The 19,735-nt window shown below is 46.3% G+C and overlaps 2 non-coding genes across 2 annotated transcripts; one reads left to right on the plus strand and one right to left on the minus strand.

The window, feature by feature from the left end:
* LOC125963163 (small Cajal body-specific RNA 20) lies at positions 1-145 on the minus strand. The gene has a single exon (XR_007474992.1). It is a non-coding gene; the product is annotated as a small Cajal body-specific RNA 20 (non-coding RNA).
* Positions 146-13,771: 13,626 nt separating this feature from the next.
* LOC125963164 (small Cajal body-specific RNA 20) lies at positions 13,772-13,916 on the plus strand. Its single transcript, XR_007474993.1, has one exon. It is a non-coding gene; the product is annotated as a small Cajal body-specific RNA 20 (non-coding RNA).
* The last annotated feature ends 5,819 nt before the right edge of the window (positions 13,917-19,735 follow it).

The raw sequence follows: 19,735 nt of genomic DNA on the forward strand, positions 1-19,735 counted from the left end.
AAACGTCTGAGGTAGGAAAACAAGGGTGCCCAGCTCATGGCAGCCCCGACAGGGATCCCCCAGGGCTGATCTGCGCTTCCAGCCCAAGGGCTGAGGAGAAGAGGTCCCCTCCCCCCGACACACACAGCCCCATGGGAGAGAGGCCCTCTCCTGCTGGAGTTTCTAAGTGTTTGGTAAAGTAGTGGAGAGAGTGGCAGCCCTAAATCCTCATTTTCTGGAATTCTTTGCTATGCCAGCCTGAAAGCGTTGCTAACATAGTAGGTTTTGCATTATAGTGGAGGTGGGAGGGCGAGTTGCAACCTTTGACATATGTCTAAAGAACAAAACAAACTAAAACAACAATTTCAAACAAAGTTCCACCGACCTGAGAAAGGTGGAAGTTAGGCAAGAGTTATACAGAGTGGAACGTACGCCGTGAGGATTCCTCACACGTTCAAAGTTTTGAGACTACCGAATGCATTCGTGAATAGTCTCTTGAGGAATTTCTGACACCTGAGGCTTTTCTTCCTTTTCGTGGTACTGTTACGAAGAGATGGGGTGTGTGGAATTTGTTGGCAGTGGAGGATGACTCTTAGTTCAGGCAGGATTCTTACCTGTGGTAAGGTGAAATACATATGCTCTTCCAGTGATGACTAGTTTGTGAGTCAAAGGATCAGGAGTGATTATTTGAGACTATAGAAAAGCCTAAGTTAAATCAAAGGAGTATTTGTGGGGGGAAAGAAGAAGAAAAGAAAGAAAGAGAGAAACAGAAGAATCAGGACGGGTTCACTAGCTTTGCTGCAGAGAGCGTGTGTGATGGACACGGGCTGCAGAGCTGGTGGTGGGGTCTGGAAAGCAGTGCTGGCGGCCTAAGGCCACGGGCTGGGCTCACAGTCAGGTCTGGCCAGGGCTTGGGAGGCGCAGGCCTCTGCTTTCTCAAGCAGGCAAAGCAAGCTCAGAGGAAAAGAGAAACTGAAGTTTTGGTGGCTTGCTTCTCCTGGGTTTACGTAGTGGTCTCTTAATGGAGTTCTGAAGGGAAAAGGAGCAACAAGAAACAAATGAAGAAGACGGGAGAATGTTTTCATCTGTTTCCAAACTCTACAGCATGAGCGTCCCAAAGAAACATTTAATGGACACCCCCCCTTGGTTTGCAAGGACAGTAGGAGCTGTTTTATGAAACCAGTATTGGAAATATGGAAGTAGTGTCAGCCTGAACCTCACATAGCCAGCTTTGCACATTGCCTATATTTATGCAGATTTGACCATTGGTACGCTCGAACCCCCCAAAATGAGCTCTATTACACTGGCTTTTCTCGACTACATATTCATGCAGCAGAAGGACCCAAATACTAAGATGGGAGAGGGAAGATGGGGCGACAGAGAGAGGAGGCCCTTGGTCTCATGTAAAATTTGCCGAGTGGAAACATCCAAAAATACTAAATATGGCACAATTCCATTAACTGAGATGCTGAGGGAGCAGTGGAGTCCACAGGACAGGTTTTACTTTCAGTTGTTAATAGTTGGCAGATATTTAGGGGGGAGCCGTTTTGTGACCCCTCACTCACGTGGTTGTCGGCTGTCTTCCTAAAATGCAGGTTGCACCCTCTTGACTTAAGCATAAGGGACAGGATGGGGATCTCCTGGTTGATTAGCAGCTCCTAGAGGGCGCAACCTTGCTGGGCACCAGAGGCTCTGCTCCAAGGCCCTGCAACTGTAGCCAGAGCGGAGTGAGCTGACCTGGTCCTGAGCCCAGGAAGGTTTGGAGGGTGGGGCAGGTTGGAGAGTGCAGAATTGACAGAGGTGACAATGGTATGCCTCTTTCCCCCCAAACTCTTGTCTGGGCAAAGATTTTAAGAGTTTTAGTAAATTTGGGCTGAGTTCGTCTAAGCATTCGTTACCCCTATAGTCTAATATTAAGGCAGTGTCCAGGGCTTCAGTTCCGCCAGTGTCCAGCAAGACAAGCCACAAAGTCCCTGGGCCCCCCATGACCAAACCTCCCTCACAATACCATCTCCTTCTTTATAACCATCCCAAGGTTCCAGAGGATGAATGACCCTTTTTAGTCATCCTTGGGGAAAGCTTTTGTTTAAAAATCCAACCCACTCCTATTGATTATTTACTGTAACCAAAGATGGGTTTTTCAAAATGGGGACCGTTCCCCTCAGTATGATTTTAAAAGGCACCCACTTTTTCCTATGCTCAACTTCCCCCATAACTAAGGTGACACCTGCCCAATGAGTAGGGATTAGTGGCAGCTGGAGCTGACGGTCAGTTGTCAGGACGCAGACCTCCCAGGCACAGTAATAACAGCAGGGACAGAGTGCAGTTGGTCAGCTCCACCTGCGTGTAAGAGTGGGGGAAATAATAGAAAAGGTGGGAGGGGAGAGACAAAGCCATATGCCAATCCAGAGCCTGGCACATAGTCGGTGCTCGCTCTTGCGGGGGAGGGCGGCTGAAGGGAGCGCCTTCAGCTACATATCCTAAGATACTTTAGCAAGAAGGAAATAGCTTCTCCTGATGCGCTTTCAAATCTTCAAGGCACCGAGAGCTCCCTGCTGCAATTTTTCATGTCTGACATGAAATGCTCAATATACTAATCAATCCCTTCTTCTCTCTGCTTGAAGGTTTGGTTTAAGAGTAGAAGGGCCAAGTGTCGGAGACATCAGAGGGCAGTAATGCTCAGAAACGTGCCCCACGTGCCCCCGGTCCTCCCTGCTGTCGTCAGCGTGTGTCGACCCTGCAGTGCCATTCTGCTTCAAGAACTAGATTGGGTCCACGTTTTTCTGGAGAGAGTGCCGCTGGAGCTGCCTCTGCTGCCCGGGGCGCCCATGCCACCCATACCGTGTGGGCCACTCATGCCGCCCGTGCCACCTAACCTGCCCGTGCCACCCGTGCCACCTGAGCCACCTGTGCCACCCTTTCCTCCTATGCTGTTGCCGCCTCCGCCCTGTCATCTTCCACACGTGCTTCACTGTTGGTGCCCTCATGTGGCATGGCGTCGTTCCTTTCCATTGGAGATCCTTCAGCTGCCCCGACTTTCTATTGAATTGTGTCTGTGACGGTTTTTTCGAAAGGGCCTTTGAGCCAGTTTCAAATTCTGCATACCTCACCACCAAGAGCAGTTCCCCAAATGCCTGCCAAGTATATTAAATAGAAGTAGAGGCCTTGACCCACTGTTTTAGGGCATGTTTTGTATTTTCAATAAAGTTGTGAGTTCTCTGCATATTTGTTCTCTGTGTCACATGGGGTTACTAAATTTGATAGAAACGGCTAAGCCAACTCCATTCAGACCGAATGCCCAGGAGGCCTCCTTTCATGCAGTAACAGCCCTGAGTCACCATCATAGGCCATGCACATCTCAGAAGTTTGCCAGGTGCCCGTGAGGGGTTTACACAGACCCACCTGTTCTCTTCCACCCTCTCCCCCAGCACCCATGCTCCCCGCACGCTGCCCCATTGGGACCACCTAGATGTGCAAGACGGGTGGTGTGAGTCTCGAATGGGAGAACAGTGTGTTTCAAAGCAGGCCTGAGGCCCATTCATGGTGACCAGCTCAGGTACAAGGAGGACTCCAAGGGACACTTCTGCAGTGACTACTCATAGGGCTTTATGGAGGAGAGGGAGCAGGGCACCGTCGGCTTCTCTCCCAGTTCTGTTCACCGCCTTCCCTGTTGTGGAGGGCACCTGGGGACAGAAACCACGCTAGTGGAGGGGGAGGGGCCTACCTCTGCGAAGGTAACACAAGAGGAGACTGTCCAGGCCCGCATGCAGCTCTTCTCACCCCCTCTCCCCCACCCCCAGATGCGGAAAGCATATCATAGCTCCTTCCACAGTTCAGAGCTGACGGATGATGTGGCCTTCAAGTGTATTTTGTCACCTTCAACATCCTTGGGAGAACTCTGGTTCCAGCTAATTCAACACTGAAAGGGAGCCTCTTGGGTGAGTGTTGCCTGAAGCCAGGAGGTGGTGGTCCCTGAGCACTGATCCAGGATAATCACTTTATTTAAAAGAAGCAGGTAGGGCTTCCCTGGTGACGCAGTGGTTAAGAGTCTGCCTGCGGGAAGATCCCACATGCCGCGGAGCAACTAAGCCCGTGCACCACAACTACTGAGCCTGTGTGCCACAACTACTGAAGGCTGCACACCTAGAGCCCGTGCTCCACCACAAGAGCAGCCACTGCAAAGAGAAGCGCCACAACTACAGAAAGCCCATGCAAGCCACAAAGACCCAACACAGCCAATAATAAAATAAATTCATTTTAAAAATAAAAAATGAAATAAATAAATAAAATGAAAGCAACAGGTACACATTACCTTTGTTCATGGGACCTTCTTCAAATCAACTGCCAGGTAGAAAACACACACGCACACACACAGATACTACACAGGTGTGCACCCTATAGCACATGTCTGTGATAGAAGCACAAACATACCCAGAAAATACCCGGAACACAAGCAGAATTGGCTTGTGTTGTTAAAATAACCCTTCCGAAATGTATCTAGTGGCCTGTTGTCCTTGCCTTCGGTTATTTCAGGTTCGATGCTGGGAAAGAACGTGTGTCCTTGTCCACCCTGGTCTTGGGGACGGGGAGGGGCTCATGCGGAACTGAAGCCGTGTCCATGCTGCATCGCCAGTTTATTTACACAGGCACACACAACCCTTCTTGTTGGTAGGATGACCCCAGCCTGAGGAAGAGTTTTGCTGACGGACCAAAAACCGTTTCCACAGCTAGTCAGGTTTGGGCGGTAGCACTGCAGAGGGTTCTTGGACCTGGACACCTGAGATCTTCTCTGAGATCGGAATCGCCTCCTTCTTACGCAGTAGCGATGGTTTCAGCATCCTGCCTCCGGATGGAGAAAAACACAGCCTTTCTTTGCGGTTCCCCAAGCCCAGCAAAGCCGCAGGCTCCACGCTTAGCCACCACTCTCGCTCCCATTCTAACCTCAGTCCTGAGACCTGAATGGCCTCAGCATCAGCTGTCGAGGCTTCAGCCCAGGCTCCCGAAACCAATCCTACAGCTCCTGCTCAAGGTGTCACTCTCAAGAGCTGTCCTGGGCACCATCTTCCCTCATGACTCCAGGACACTTCTGTGCAAATGGCAAGTTTTGAAACTGCCTCTTGGTATGTTCGTTGATGGAGGTCTTGCTATTCTTTTCCTTTGTGCATTTTAATAGTCAGGTGCTAGAGGGAAACTGGCTATTTTCATTTATTTATTTTATTTGGGTGGGATAATGACACCTTTATTTTGGACTACCTCGTAAAGAAATGTAGCATTTCCTTCCTCCCCCCAGTTTTATTGAGATAGAATTGACATACAACACTGTAAAATTTTGACTTACATACATCACGAGATTATTTGCACAAGTTTAGTGAACATCCATCATCTCATATAAATACATAAATAAATAGAAAAAAATAAGATGTACTGATGAATTAATTATATAATAAAAAAAAGCTAATTCAGCTTCTCGAATACACTTTGTAGATAGTGGGCCACAAAACAAATCTAAGCTATCACTTTGTAAGGAGCCAAAACAGATTTGGACAGGTGGCTGCTTGTACTCATGATTTAATCATCACCCAAGTACCTATAACGCATGGTTACTGTTAGAAATTAAAATGATACTATCATTTCTCCTAACTAGCTATAATCTATTTCTAGATAGAGCATAATGTTACATGATTCTTTATGGTGTAATACAAGTGAGCCAAAGATAAACTCTGTATATTGCTTCTATATTGTTTACTTCTTCACAGCAGACCGGGACCCGTTAGCTCAAAGGTACCTATCCAACTGGTGTAAATATAGCCTAAATAAGCAGACACTTATAATATTGTTAAAATGGCCACACAACACAAGGGAACTGGCAAACAAGCCGTAGAGTCTGCTCCGCAGTTGGAGAACGCATTAAACAACCTCCTGCAACACCTGAAGGCCTCGGCTTCTAAAAATACAGAAACCAAACTCTCACGCTTCATGAAAACGTTCCTGGATCAACAGACCAGGAACATAAGCTATCTGGAATACCAGCTTAACTATCCCAAGGACTTAGAAAAGGCAGCCCAGAGTGAGGGACAGCTTGAAAAGGCTGCTAAAGCATCTGAAGCATCAGGTAAAGAGACAACATCTGAAGGCAACACAGCAAGTCTTCCCACCCAGCAGGTCCCAAAGTCAGCTACTTAAGAATCTTGATCTTCTTCTCTGTTGGACAGAAGTATTCTTTCCTTTTCATCTTGGATCCTAATCCTCATAGTCGTGCATGCCGATAAATCTGTTTTGCATTATAAAAGAAAGGCAGTCTACAGATTCAATGCAATCCCTATCAAAATACCAATGGGATTATCACAAAACTAGAACAAATAATTCTAAAATTTGCATGGAAACACAAAAGGCCCCAAATAGCCAAAATGACCTTGAGAAAGAACAAAGCTGGAGGTATCATGCTCCCTGATTTCAAACTATACTACAAAGCTACAGTCATCAAAACAGTACAGCACTGGCATAAAAACAGACACATAGATCAATGGAACAGAACATAGGGCTCAGAAATGAACCCACACTTAAATGAGCAATTAATCTATGACAAAGAACTCAAGAACATACAATGGGCAAAAAACAGTCTCTTCAATAAATGGTGTTGGGAAAAGTGGACAGCTACACACAAAAGCATCAAATTGTACTACTCTCACACCATGCACAAAAATCAATTCAAAATGGATTAAAGACTTAAATGTAAGACCTGAAACCATAAAACTTCTAGAAGAAAATATATGCAGTAGTCTCTTTCACATTGGCCTTAGTAATATTCTTTGGACATTTCTCCTCAGGCAAGGGAAACAAAAGCAAAACTAAACAAATGGGGCTACATCAAACTAAAAAGCTTTGCACAGTGAAGGAAACTGTCAACGAAACGAAAAGGCCACCTACTGAATGGGAGAAGATATTTGCAAACAAATACCTGATAAAGGGTTAATATTCAAAATATACAAAGAACTGCCACAACTCAACATCAAAAAAACAAGAAACCTGATTTAAAAATGCACAGGGGGTCTGAATAGACATTTTTCCAAAGAAGACATACAAATGGCCAACAGGAACATTAAAAGATGCTCAGCATCACTAATCATCAATGATATGCAAATCAAAACCACAATGAGATATCACCTCACTCCTGTCAGAATGGCTTTTATCAAAAAGACAACAGATAACAAGTGTTGGTGAGGATGTGGAGAAAAAGGAACCCTCGTGCACTGTTGGTGGGAATGTAAATTGATACAGCCACTATGCAAAACAGTATGGAGATTTCTCAAAAAATTAAAAATAGAACTACCATATGATCCACTCCTTGGTATTTATCTAAAGAAAACAAAAACACTAATTAGAAAATATATATACACCTGTATGTTCATTACATGATTATTTACATTAGCCAATATATGGAAGCAACCTAAGTGCCCATCAATAGATGAATGAAGGGGCTTCCCTGGTGGCGCAGTGGTTGAGAGTCCACCTGCCGATGCAGGGGACACGGGTTCGTGCCCCGGTCTGGGAGAATCCCACATGCTGCCGAACGGCTTGGCCTGTGAGCCATGGCTGCTGGGCCTGTGCGTCCAGAGCCTGTGCTCTGCGGCGAGAGAGGCCACAGCAGTGAGAGGCCCGCGTAACGCAAAAAAAAAAAAAAAGAAAAAAAAATAGATGAATGAAGAACTTGTATATTATATATATACAATGGAATATTACTCTGCCATTAAGAATGAAATATCACCACTTGTGACAACGTGGATGGACCTAGAGGGTACTATGGTACGTGAAATAAGTCAGACAGAGGACAACAAACACTGTATGATTTCACTTATGTGTGGAATCTGAAAAAGAAAACAGGTGAATAAACATTACGAAACAGAAACAAAGTCACAGATACAGAGAACAAACATGTGGTTGCCAGACGAGGAAGCGGGTGGAAGAAGGAAAGAAATAGGTGAGGGAAATTAAGAGGTACAAATTTCCACTTGCAAAATAAATGAGTCACAGGTATGAAATGTACAGTGTGGGGAATATAATCAATACCTATGTGATATCTCTGGTGACATATCATAACTAGACTTATCGTGGAAATCATTTTGAAATAGATAGAAATACCCACTCACTATGTAATAGGAACTGAGTGTTGTAGGTCAATTATACTTCAAAAAGAAACACACAAACTCATAGAAAAAGCGATCTGATTTGTGGTGGGGTGGGGAACGGATGAAGGCAGTCAAATGACACAAACTTCCAGTTATAAGCCAAATAAGTACTGGGGATGTAATGCACAACACGATAAATATAATTAACACAACTGTATGTTACACATGAAAGTTAAGAGAGTAAATCCTGAGAGTTCTCATCACACACAAAAGTTTTTTTCTATTTATTTATGTATCTATATGAGATGATGGATGTTCACTAAACTTGTGCAAATAATCTCATGATGTATGTAAGTCAAATCATTATACTGTACACCTTAAACTTTTAGTGTTGTATATCAATTCTATCTCAATAAAACTGGGGGGAGGAAGGAAATGCTACATTTCTTTACGAGGTAGTCCAAAATAAAGGTGTCATTATCCCACCCAAATAAAATAAATAAATGAAAATAGCCAGTTTCCCTCTAGCACCTGACTATTAAAATGCACAAAGGAAAAGAATAGCAAGACCTCCATCAACGAACATACCAAGAGGCAGTTTCAAAACTTGCCATTTGCACAGAAGTGTCCTGGAGTCACGAGGGAAGATGGTGCCCAGGACAGCTCTTGAGAGTGACACCTTGAGCAGGAGCTGTAGGATTGGTTTCGGGAGCCTGGGCTGAAGCCTCGACAGCTGATGGCTGAGGCCATTCAGGTCTCGGGACTGAGGTTAGAATGGGAGCGAGAGTGGTGGCTAAGCGTGGAGCCTGCGGCTTTGCTGGGCTTGGGGAACTGCAAAGAAAGGCTGTGTTTTTCTCCATTCGGAGGCAGGATGCTGAAACCATCGCTACTGCGTAAGAAGGAGGCGATTCCGATCTCAGAGAAGATCTCAGGTGTCCAGGTTCCAAGAACCCTCTGCAGTGCTACCGCCCAAACCTGACTAGCCGTGGAAACGGTTTTTGGTCCGTCAGCAAAACTCTTCCTCAGGCTGGGGTCATCCTACCAACAAGAAGGGTTGTGTGTGCCTGTGTAAATAAAGTGGCGATGCAGCATGGACACGGCTTCAGTTCCGCATGAGCCCCTCCCCGTCCCCAAGACCAGGGTGGACAAGGACACGCGTTTTTTCCCAGCATCGAACCTGAAAAAACCGAAGGCAAGGACAACAGGCCACTAGATACATTTCAGAAGGGTTATTTTAATAACACAAGCCAATTCTGCTTGTGTTCCGGGTATTTTCTGCGTATGTTTGTGCTTCTATCACAGACATGTGCTATAGGGTGCACACCTGTGTAGTATCTGTGTGTGTGCGTGTGTGTTTTCTACCTGGCAGTTCCATTTGAAGAAGGCCCCATGAACAAAGGTAAGGCGTACCTGCTGCTTTTATTTTTCATTTTTATTCCTTTTACATCTTTACAGGAGTATAATTGCTTTACAATGGTGTGTTAGTTTCTGCTTCATAACAAAGTGAATCCGTTTTACATATACATATGTTCCCATACCTGCTGCTTTTATTTATTTTTATTTTTAAAATGAATTTATTTTATTTTTGGCTGTGTTGGGTCTTTGTGGCTGTGCACGGGCTTTCTGTAGTTGAGGCACTTGTCATTGCAGTGGCTGCTCTTGTGGTGGAGCACGGGCTCTAGGTGTGCGGCCTTCAGTAGTTGTGGCACACAGGCTCAGTAGTTGTGGTGCACGGGCTTAGTTGCTCCGCGGCATGTGGGATCTTCCCGCAGGCAGACTCTTAACCACTGCGTCACCAGGGAAGCCCTACCTGCTTCTTTTAAATAAAGTGATTATCCTGGATCAGTGCTCAGGGACCACCACCTCCTGGCTTCAGGCAGCACTCACCCAAGAGGCTCCCTTTCAGTGTTGAATTAGCTGGAACCAGAGTTCTCCCAAGGATGTTGAAGGTGACAAAATACACTTGAAGGCCACATCATCCGTCAGCTCTGAGCTGCGGAAGGAGCTATGATATGCTTTCCGCATCTGGGGGTGGGGGAGAGGGGGTGAGAAGAGCCGCATGTGGGCCTGGACAGTCTCCTCTTGTGTTACCTTCGCAGAGGTAGGCCCCTCCCCCTCCGCTAGCGTGGTTTCTGTCCCCAGGTGCCCTCCACAACAGGGAAGGCGGTGAACAGAACTGGGAGAGAAGCCGACGGTGCCCTGCTCCCTCTCCTCCATAAAGCCCTATGAGTAGTCACTGCAGAAGTGTCCCTTGGAGTCCTCCTTGTACCTGAGCTGGTCACCATGAATGGGCCTCAGGCCTGCTTTGAAACACACTGTTCTCCCATTCGAGACTCACACCACCCGTCTTGCACATCTAGGTGGTCCCAGTGGGGCAGCGTGCGGGGAGCATGGGTGCTGGGGGAGAGGGTGGAAGAGAACAGGTGGGTCTGTGTAAACCCCTCACGGGCACCTGGCAAACTTCTGAGATGTGCATGGCCTATGATGGTGACTCAGGGCTGTTACTGCATGAAAGGAGGCCTCCTGGGCATTCGGTCTGAATGGAGTTGGCTTAGCCATTTCTATCAAATTTACTAACCCCATGTGACACAGAGAACAAATATGCAGAGGACTCACAACTTTATTGAAAATACAAAACATGCCCTAAAACAGTGGGTCAAGGCCTCTACTTCTAATTAATATACTTGGCAGGCATTTGGGGAACTGCTCTTGGTGGTGAGGTATGCAGAATTTGAAACTGGCTCAAAGGCACTTTGGAAAAAACCGTCACAGACACAATTCAATAGAAAGTCGGGGCAGCTGAAGGATCTCCAATGGAAAGGAATGACGCCATGCCACATGAGGGCACCTACAGTGAAGCACGTGTGGAAGATGACAGGGCGGAGGCGGCAACAGCATAGGAGGAAAGGGTGGCAAGGGTGGCACAGGTGGCTCAGGTGGCACGGGTGGCACGGGCAGGTTAGGTGGCACGGGCGGCATGGGTGGCCCACACGGTATGGGTGGCATGGGCGCCCCGGGCAGCAGAGGCAGCTCCAGCGGCACTTGCTCCAGAAAAACGTGGACCCAATCTAGTTCCTGAAGCAGAATGGCACTGCAGGGTTGACACACGCTGACGACAGCAGGGAGGACCGGGGGCACGTGGGGCACGTTTCTGAGCATTACTGCCCTCTGATGTCTCCGACACTTAGCCCTTCTACTCCTAAACCAAACCTTCAAGCAGAGAGAAGAAGGGATTGATTAGTATATTGAGCATTTCATGTCAGACATGAAAAATTGCAGCAGGGAGCTCTCGGTGCCTTGAAGATTTGAAAGTGCATCAGGAGAAGCTATTTCCTTCTTGCTAAAGTATCTTAGGATATGTAGCTGAAGGCGCTCCCTTCAGCCGCCCTCCCCCCCAAGAGCGAGCACCGACTATGTGCCAGGCTCTGGATTGGCATATGGCTTTGTCTCTCCCCTCCCACCTTTTCTATTATTTCCCCCACTCTTACACGCAGGTGGAGCTGACCAACTGCACTCTGTCCCTGCTGTTATTACTGTGCCTGGGAGGTCTGCGTCCTGACAACTGACCGTCAGCTCCAGCTGCCACTAATCCCTACTCATTGGGCAGGTGTCACCTTAGTTATGGGGGAACTTGAGCATAGGAAAAAGTGGGTGCCTTTTAAAATCATACTGAGGGGAACGGTCCCCATTTTGAAAAACCCATCTTTGGTTACAGTAAATAATCAATAGGAGTGGGTTGGATTTTTAAACAAAAGCTTTCCCCAAGGATGACTAAAAAGGGTCATTCATCCTCTGGAACCTTGGGATGGTTATAAAGAAGGAGATGGTATTGTGAGGGAGGTTTGGTCATGGGGGGCCCAGGGACTTTGTGGCTTGTCTTGCTGGACACCGGCGGAACTGAAGCCCTGGACACTGCCTTAATATTAGACTATAGGGGTAACGAATGCTTAGACGAACTCAGCCCAAATTTACTAAAACTCTTAAAATCTTTGCCCAGACAAGAGTTTGGGGGGAAAGAGGCATACCATTGTCACCTCTGTCAATTCTGCACTCTCCAACCTGCCCCACCCTCCAAACCTTCCTGGGCTCAGGACCAGGTCAGCTCACTCCGCTCTGGCTACAGTTGCAGGGCCTTGGAGCAGAGCCTCTGGTGCCCAGCAAGGTTGCACCCTCTAGGAGCTGCTAATCAACCAGGAGATCCCCATCCTGTCCCTTATGCTTAAGTCAAGAGGGTGCAACCTGCATTTTAGGAGGACAGCCGACAACCACGTGAGTGAGGGGTCACAAAACGGCTCCCCCCTAAATATCTGCCAACTATTAACAACTGAAAGTAAAACCTGTCCTGTGGACTCCACTGCTCCCTCAGCATCTGTTAATGGAATTGTGCCACATTTAGTATTTTTGGATGTTTCCACTCGGCAAATTTTACATGAGACCAAGGGCCTCCTCTCTCTGTCGCCCCATCTTCCCTCTCCCATCTTAGTATTTGGGTCCTTCTGCTGCATGAATATGTAGTCGAGAAAAGCCAGTGTAATAGAGCTCATTTTGGGGGGTTCGAGCGTACCAATGGTCAAATCTGCATAAATATAGGCAATGTGCAAAGCTGGCTATGTGAGGTTCAGGCTGACACTACTTCCATATTTCCAATACTGGTTTCATAAAACAGCTCCTACTGTCCTTGCAAACCAAGGGGGGGTGTCCATTAAATGTTTCTTTGGGACGCTCATGCTGTAGAGTTTGGAAACAGATGAAAACATTCTCCCGTCTTCTTCATTTGTTTCTTGTTGCTCCTTTTCCCTTCAGAACTCCATTAAGAGACCACTACGTAAACCCAGGAGAAGCAAGCCACCAAAACTTCAGTTTCTCTTTTCCTCTGAGCTTGCTTTGCCTGCTTGAGAAAGCAGAGGCCTGCGCCTCCCAAGCCCTGGCCAGACCTGACTGTGAGCCCAGCCCGTGGCCTTAGGCCGCCAGCACTGCTTTCCAGACCCCACCACCAGCTCTGCAGCCCGTGTCCATCACACACGCTCTCTGCAGCAAAGCTAGTGAACCCGTCCTGATTCTTCTGTTTCTCTCTTTCTTTCTTTTCTTCTTCTTTCCCCCCACAAATACTCCTTTGATTTAACTTAGGCTTTTCTATAGTCTCAAATAATCACTCCTGATCCTTTGACTCACAAACTAGTCATCACTGGAAGAGCATATGTATTTCACCTTACCACAGGTAAGAATCCTGCCTGAACTAAGAGTCATCCTCCACTGCCAACAAATTCCACACACCCCATCTCTTCGTAACAGTACCACGAAAAGGAAGAAAAGCCTCAGGTGTCAGAAATTCCTCAAGAGACTATTCACGAATGCATTCGGTAGTCTCAAAACTTTGAACGTGTGAGGAATCCTCACGGCGTACGTTCCACTCTGTATAACTCTTGCCTAACTTCCACCTTTCTCAGGTCGGTGGAACTTTGTTTGAAATTGTTGTTTTAGTTTGTTTTGTTCTTTAGACATATGTCAAAGGTTGCAACTCGCCCTCCCACCTCCACTATAATGCAAAACCTACTATGTTAGCAACGCTTTCAGGCTGGCATAGCAAAGAATTCCAGAAAATGAGGATTTAGGGCTGCCACTCTCTCCACTACTTTACCAAACACTTAGAAACTCCAGCAGGAGAGGGCCTCTCTCCCATGGGGCTGTGTGTGTCGGGGGGAGGGGACCTCTTCTCCTCAGCCCTTGGGCTGGAAGCGCAGATCAGCCCTGGGGGATCCCTGTCGGGGCTGCCATGAGCTGGGCACCCTTGTTTTCCTACCTCAGACGTTTGTAGTTGCTGGGAGCCCCTACTTGGTCTACACCAGGCTGGGCCTTACGTGGCAGCACTGGGCACGGGGCCTCTGGCTTTCTTTCCCAGGACACTGCCAGGCTCTCATGGGCTGATCCTGGCCTAGGCTGTCCCCAGGCAAGGACGTATGCACCCCCAACAAGTGACCACCTACTGTACAGACACCCGCCAGTGAGGGGGCCTCTCACCTCCTGCCCTCCTAGACGCACCTGCTTGTTCCCAGCGGATGTCACCTGGAACGGGGTCCAGGCACGGAGGCTGTTGTACAAGGGCTTCTGAGGCCACCTCAGTTGGGGGGAAGCTCACCGTTTTCCCCGCCTGGACTGACCTGGGCGCCAGCCAGGCCGCTCCAGCCCTCAGCCCCCAGCTGTGTCTCCTGCACAGGGTCCCGTGCAGGATTGTGAGGCGGGGGTGGCGAGGAAGAGCCCTGAGTGGGTGCTGGAGAAGAAGGGCACCCCGGGCGTCAGGGCAAGGAAGCCAGACCTGCCCCTCAGCACACTGGCAGCAGCTCAAGCCCTGCCCTAGGCAGCGAGCTGCCTCCAGTGGGACAGCTCGGGGACCCAAAGCCTATGAGCTGTGCCACCCAGCCCGGGCCCTCGCCTCTGGAAAGTGTTCGACATTCAAGTGCCTCCTTCATCCGCTGACAAAATGGTGTTTTACAAAAGTTCTAAAAGATTCTAAAGTCCTAAAAGTGTTTGCTTCGCTAACCAAAGTTCTGAGAGCATCTTATTTTGTTCTGAAAGCAAGAAACCACTCTCTGTGGAAAAGATAACAAAAGAACAGCTGCGGGAGGAGCAGACTTGGACTCTACGCTCTCCCCTCCGCATCAGCGTCAGCGTAACGAAACATACATCAGTTGCTCGTCTGTTGTGTTCTGAGTGTGAATTATCCCCTCACTCCGATGCCTAAGTATTCATATATTCACTCCTTATGCAAAGCATTTATGCCTGGTTTTAAATAATTTAATATAGGGCTCCTCGGTGCATTAATTTGAATAATTGCCACTTCAGACTTAACCTCAGTGTGACTCCACACAGAAGTGGTACCTAAAGGATGCCAGTGATAGAAGGAATTGAACGTGTGTGTGTAGAATTCAGAGACATATAATATATAAGTTTATATAGGTAGAGTCTAAACAAAGATATATATAGATATATGTATATATATATACACACACACATATATGTATATATATACACACACATATATATATCTGTTTGTATATATATGTATACACCTTTGTGTAAACTATACCTTTATACATATATTTGATTATGGATCTCTATCCATCTACTCAAGCACATATGAAGTCAATTCCTCAAGAATAGGTTCTTACAGGACTAAAGATGCAGACCTACTAGAGAATGGACTTGAGGATACGGGGAGGGGGAAGGGTAAGCTGGGACAAAGTGAGAGAGTGGCATGGACATATACACACTACCAAATGTAAAATAGATAGCTAGTGCGAAGCAGCCGCATAGCACAGGGAGATCAGCTCGGTGCTTTGTGACCACCTGGAGGGGTGGGGTAGGGAGGGTGGGAGGGAGGGAGATGCGAGAGGGAGGAGATATGGGGATATATGTATATGTATAACTGATTTGCTTCGTCATAAAGCAGAAACTAACACACCATTGTAAAGCAATTATACTCCAATAAAAACGTTAAAAAAAGTGTACAAGGCAAAAAAAAAAAAAAAAGAATAGGTCCTTAAAAGGTGTACAAACATTTTAAGTTCATTGTCTGTATGCCTTCTTCATATTCATTTGCATCAACATTTATGTAATTGCTGCCCAGGGCCTGGGAAACCAGGCTACAAAGGCTTTGCCCCTGCACGCCATCAGCTATTGAGCTAAGTGGTGGGTATAGTTACTGTCTGTGAAGTTTTGGTGTCCTAGAAATTAAACCTTTGAGTGCCAAGATAATCTAGCATGAACTCAAATTACACAAAGAGCAGGACTCTGCACACTATCTACAGTATGTGGAATATAGTACTTGTAAAAGAAATTATAGGATAAGAAACTGAAAGGGTAGTTTTCATTATCACCCTTGCATGTTAGACAAGGTTATAGTTCAGTTTAATTTGTTTTAGTTTTGCTTTCTTCATCATCTCCATGTAAATTACAATGATAATCTGTTACTTTTGTTCTTGAGTGTTTCTTTGGGGAAGGCAAAGAAGAACTCCCACGCACACCTGAGTCATCTTTAAGTCCACTTCTTCAAGTATGCTTCCAGATTTGTATTGAAAGTAACATCTACCTTCTTTGAACTCCCATATTATTGCTTTGTTACTCACCTGTGGCATTTGTCTTGTTCCAGAATATATGTGACTTTAACTCATGTATTTTCTTTCTCTCCATGACTTGCTTATGTCTTTCTTTGGCCCTCATTTATAGTACATGGACAATGAATTAAAAAATTATACACACACACAGACACATACACACACTAATGATAGGGAGGAAAAGGATGATAACTATGAAGAAGGGGAGAGAAACAGGAGAGAAGAGCCTTTGCAATTCAGACTTCCAGGGCAGCTCCACACACAGTGCTTCAGACACAGAGGAGAGCACGTTGCTGATCTGTTTCTCCACCCCCATGGAAGGCCACCAGCTAAGTGCTAGAGCCTTTCTGAGAAGATCTTTGCTACCTCAGAGTCTGTCGCTCAGGACTGCCAGATGGGCTGGGAGGAAAATAAGAGAATGGAGCCAACACTGGACAAGCTCAGCTAGTAAAAGTCCCCAGGCTCACTGGCCTTAGTCAAGGCCATCCACCCTTGTTCTATATTCACTTTCAACCAATCAACAAGTCCTTACTGAATGCCTGCTACGTACACAGCACTGCTCTGGGGTACTGCATGGGGAATGCTAAGAAGTGTGTCAAGTGCCAGATTACACCGTGACTGAGAAGTCACAAAATACACATACGTATACATACATATTACATTCACCCATGGACACACACACACACATACATACACCATTCATGCTTCCATACATTTAAGACTGACTCGCAATGCAAGCAATGTGTGATAGGGATCCAATGAATTGGTCCCATTTCAAGAGCAGTAAGAGCTCAGAAGATGAGAGTACTGTGGCTTCCTCCAAGAGATGGGGATTGAGCTAGAGCTTGAAAAATCTGAAAGTTGACAGGAATCAGCACATTGCATTTCTTTTACCATCGAGTAGACTAAAAGCAAATAGCTTGGGCTTCCCTGGTGGCACGGTGGTTAAGAATCTGCCTGCCAGTGCAGGGGTCACGGGTTCAAGCCCTGGTCCAGGAAGATCCCACATGCCGCGGAGAAAATAAGCCCCTGCGCCACAACGACTGAGCCTGCGCTCTAGAGCCGGCGAGCCACAAGTACTGAGCCCGCGTGCCACAACTACTGATGCCTGAGCGCCTACAGCCCATCCTCCGCAACAAGAGAAGCCACCGCAATGAGAAGCCCGCGCACTGCAACGAAAGGTAGCCCCTGCTCGCCACAACTAGACAAAGCCCGCACGAAGCAACGAAGACCCAATGCAGCCAAAAAAATAAAGAAAGAAAGAAAGAAAGAAATAACTAAAAAAGCAAATAGCTTTTCCCAGTCCTAGCAAGGCTCAAGAATGTCACGTAAGGTTTCCCTCTGAAGGATGCCCGCAGAGAATGTGGCTGCAGGGAGCAGCCCTTGAGGCTTGAGCCCAGGCTGCCTAAGGTAAAGACATCCTTAGCGAGACGCCTGGTTCATGCTTCACCACATGGAGCCACGAACAGCGGTGGTTCTACAAGCTTGCTGCTCATAATGGCCTAATATCTCTGGCAGAATTTAAAGGAAAATCATGCAATTTTACCCTTAATGCCTGGTTACAGCAAAGGGATGCACTGTCCCAGTGTCTGGACTGGGATTTAGTCTGCAAATGATTTGGAACAAACCCAAAGGGTCCATGCTGTCCTGAGATAGGGCAGTGAATGCAAACACCGAATCACTTTTATTGCCACATACAACCACCAGCAGTAGTATATATCCAGGGCTGTCTTTAATTTCCTCCTCCGCTTTCTAAGGCTGGGATTAGATATGCAAATGCCCACCCCCTCAAGTTTTCCTTTTATTTTATCAGCGTAGACACAGAAAAACTTATATCCTAAAGAAACCAACTGTAAGAAGTCATTTTTGAGGCAATCAGGGAATTCAGAATACAAGCGACTGGGTGATGGCGCCAAGGGATTATTATTACCATTCAGGCGCCTGGATGGCACTCTGGTTATGTAGGAAAAAAGACTGTATTTTTTAGAAAGTGCAGATACACATAAAGATACAGGGATGAAAACACAAGTTGCCTTGAGTTTCTTTTAAATCAGCACAGCAAGAAGAGGAGAGTGAGTGGGGAGGGGAGGAAGAGAGAAGGACAGAAAGAAGGAAGGGAGGGAAGAAGGGAGGGAGGGAAGCAGGGAGGGAGGGAGCAAGGAAAGAAGATAGATGAAACAGTTTGGTAAGATCGTGATAAATGCTGAAGCTGGGTGATGGTTTTTATGGGAGTCCCTTCCAGTACTCTTGCCATTGTTCTGTATATTTGAATATTTTCATGATAAAACGTGTTTTTCAAAAGAAATGAGTAAAACCCCTATCACAAGTAACAATTACAATGCAACTAGAGATTATCATCCTAAGTGAAGTAAGTCAGAGAGACAAATACCATATGATATCACTCATATGTGGAATCTAAAATATGACACAAATGAACTTATCTATCAAACAGAAACAGAATCAGGGACATACACAATAGACTGGTGGGACTTCCCTGGTGGCACAGTGGTTGAGAATCTGCCTGCCAATGCAGGGGACACGGGTTTGACCCCTGGTCCAGGAAGATCCCACATGCCCTGGAGCAACTAAGCCCGTGCACCACAACTACCGAGCCTGCGCTCTAGAGCCCGCGTGCCACAACTACTGAAGCCCGCATGCCTAGAGCCCATGCTCCGCAACAAGAAAATCCACCGCAGTGAGAAGCCCGTGCACCACAACGAAGAGTAGCCCCCGCTCGCGGCAACTGGAGAAAGCCCGTGCGCAGCAACGAAAACCCAACTCAGCCAAAAATAAATAAAATTAAACATTAAAAAAAAAAAAAGACCGGTGGTTGCCAAGGGGGAAGGTGGGGTGGGACAGGGATGGATTGGGAGTTTGGGATTAGCAGATGCAAGCTAGTATATATAAAATGGATAAACAACAAGGTCCTACTGTATAGCACAGGGAACTATATTCAATATCCTATTGTAAACCATAATGGAAAAGAATATGAAAAAGAATGTGTATATATATATATATATATATATATATATATATGTATAACTGAGTCACTCTGCTGTACAGCAGTAATCAACAAAGCATTATAATTCAACTATACTTCAATAAAAATAAACCATTACATAAATCACCCCTTATGTTTATACACAATTAAAGTTAATAGAGTATCTTTCCATACTTCATTCTGACTTCATAAGAATTCCGTGAGATGATTATCTTTATTTTAGCAAATAGTAGTAGTAAGAGTAATAGTTGTTTATAGTTCGGGAAACTAAGGCTCAGGGACAGTAAGGCTTGTCAGTGTCGTGTAGTGAGAATTCAGGGCCAAAGCTCTTGCTATGAGCAGGAAAGTAGAAGTGCCCTAAAACCAGATGCATATGCTGCAACTCCAGAGACTGCTTCCGTTACTCAATTCCTTGCTCTTTCCGATTATTATCATTAGTTATTATTTATTCTTCTTATTATTTTGGGTGGGAAGGGGTGGTTAGGGGCATTGTGTCCCACTTTTTCTGATGAAAAGTG

Source organism: Orcinus orca, chromosome X, assembly GCF_937001465.1.
Source record: "Orcinus orca chromosome X, mOrcOrc1.1, whole genome shotgun sequence".
NCBI lineage: Eukaryota > Metazoa > Chordata > Mammalia > Artiodactyla > Delphinidae > Orcinus > Orcinus orca.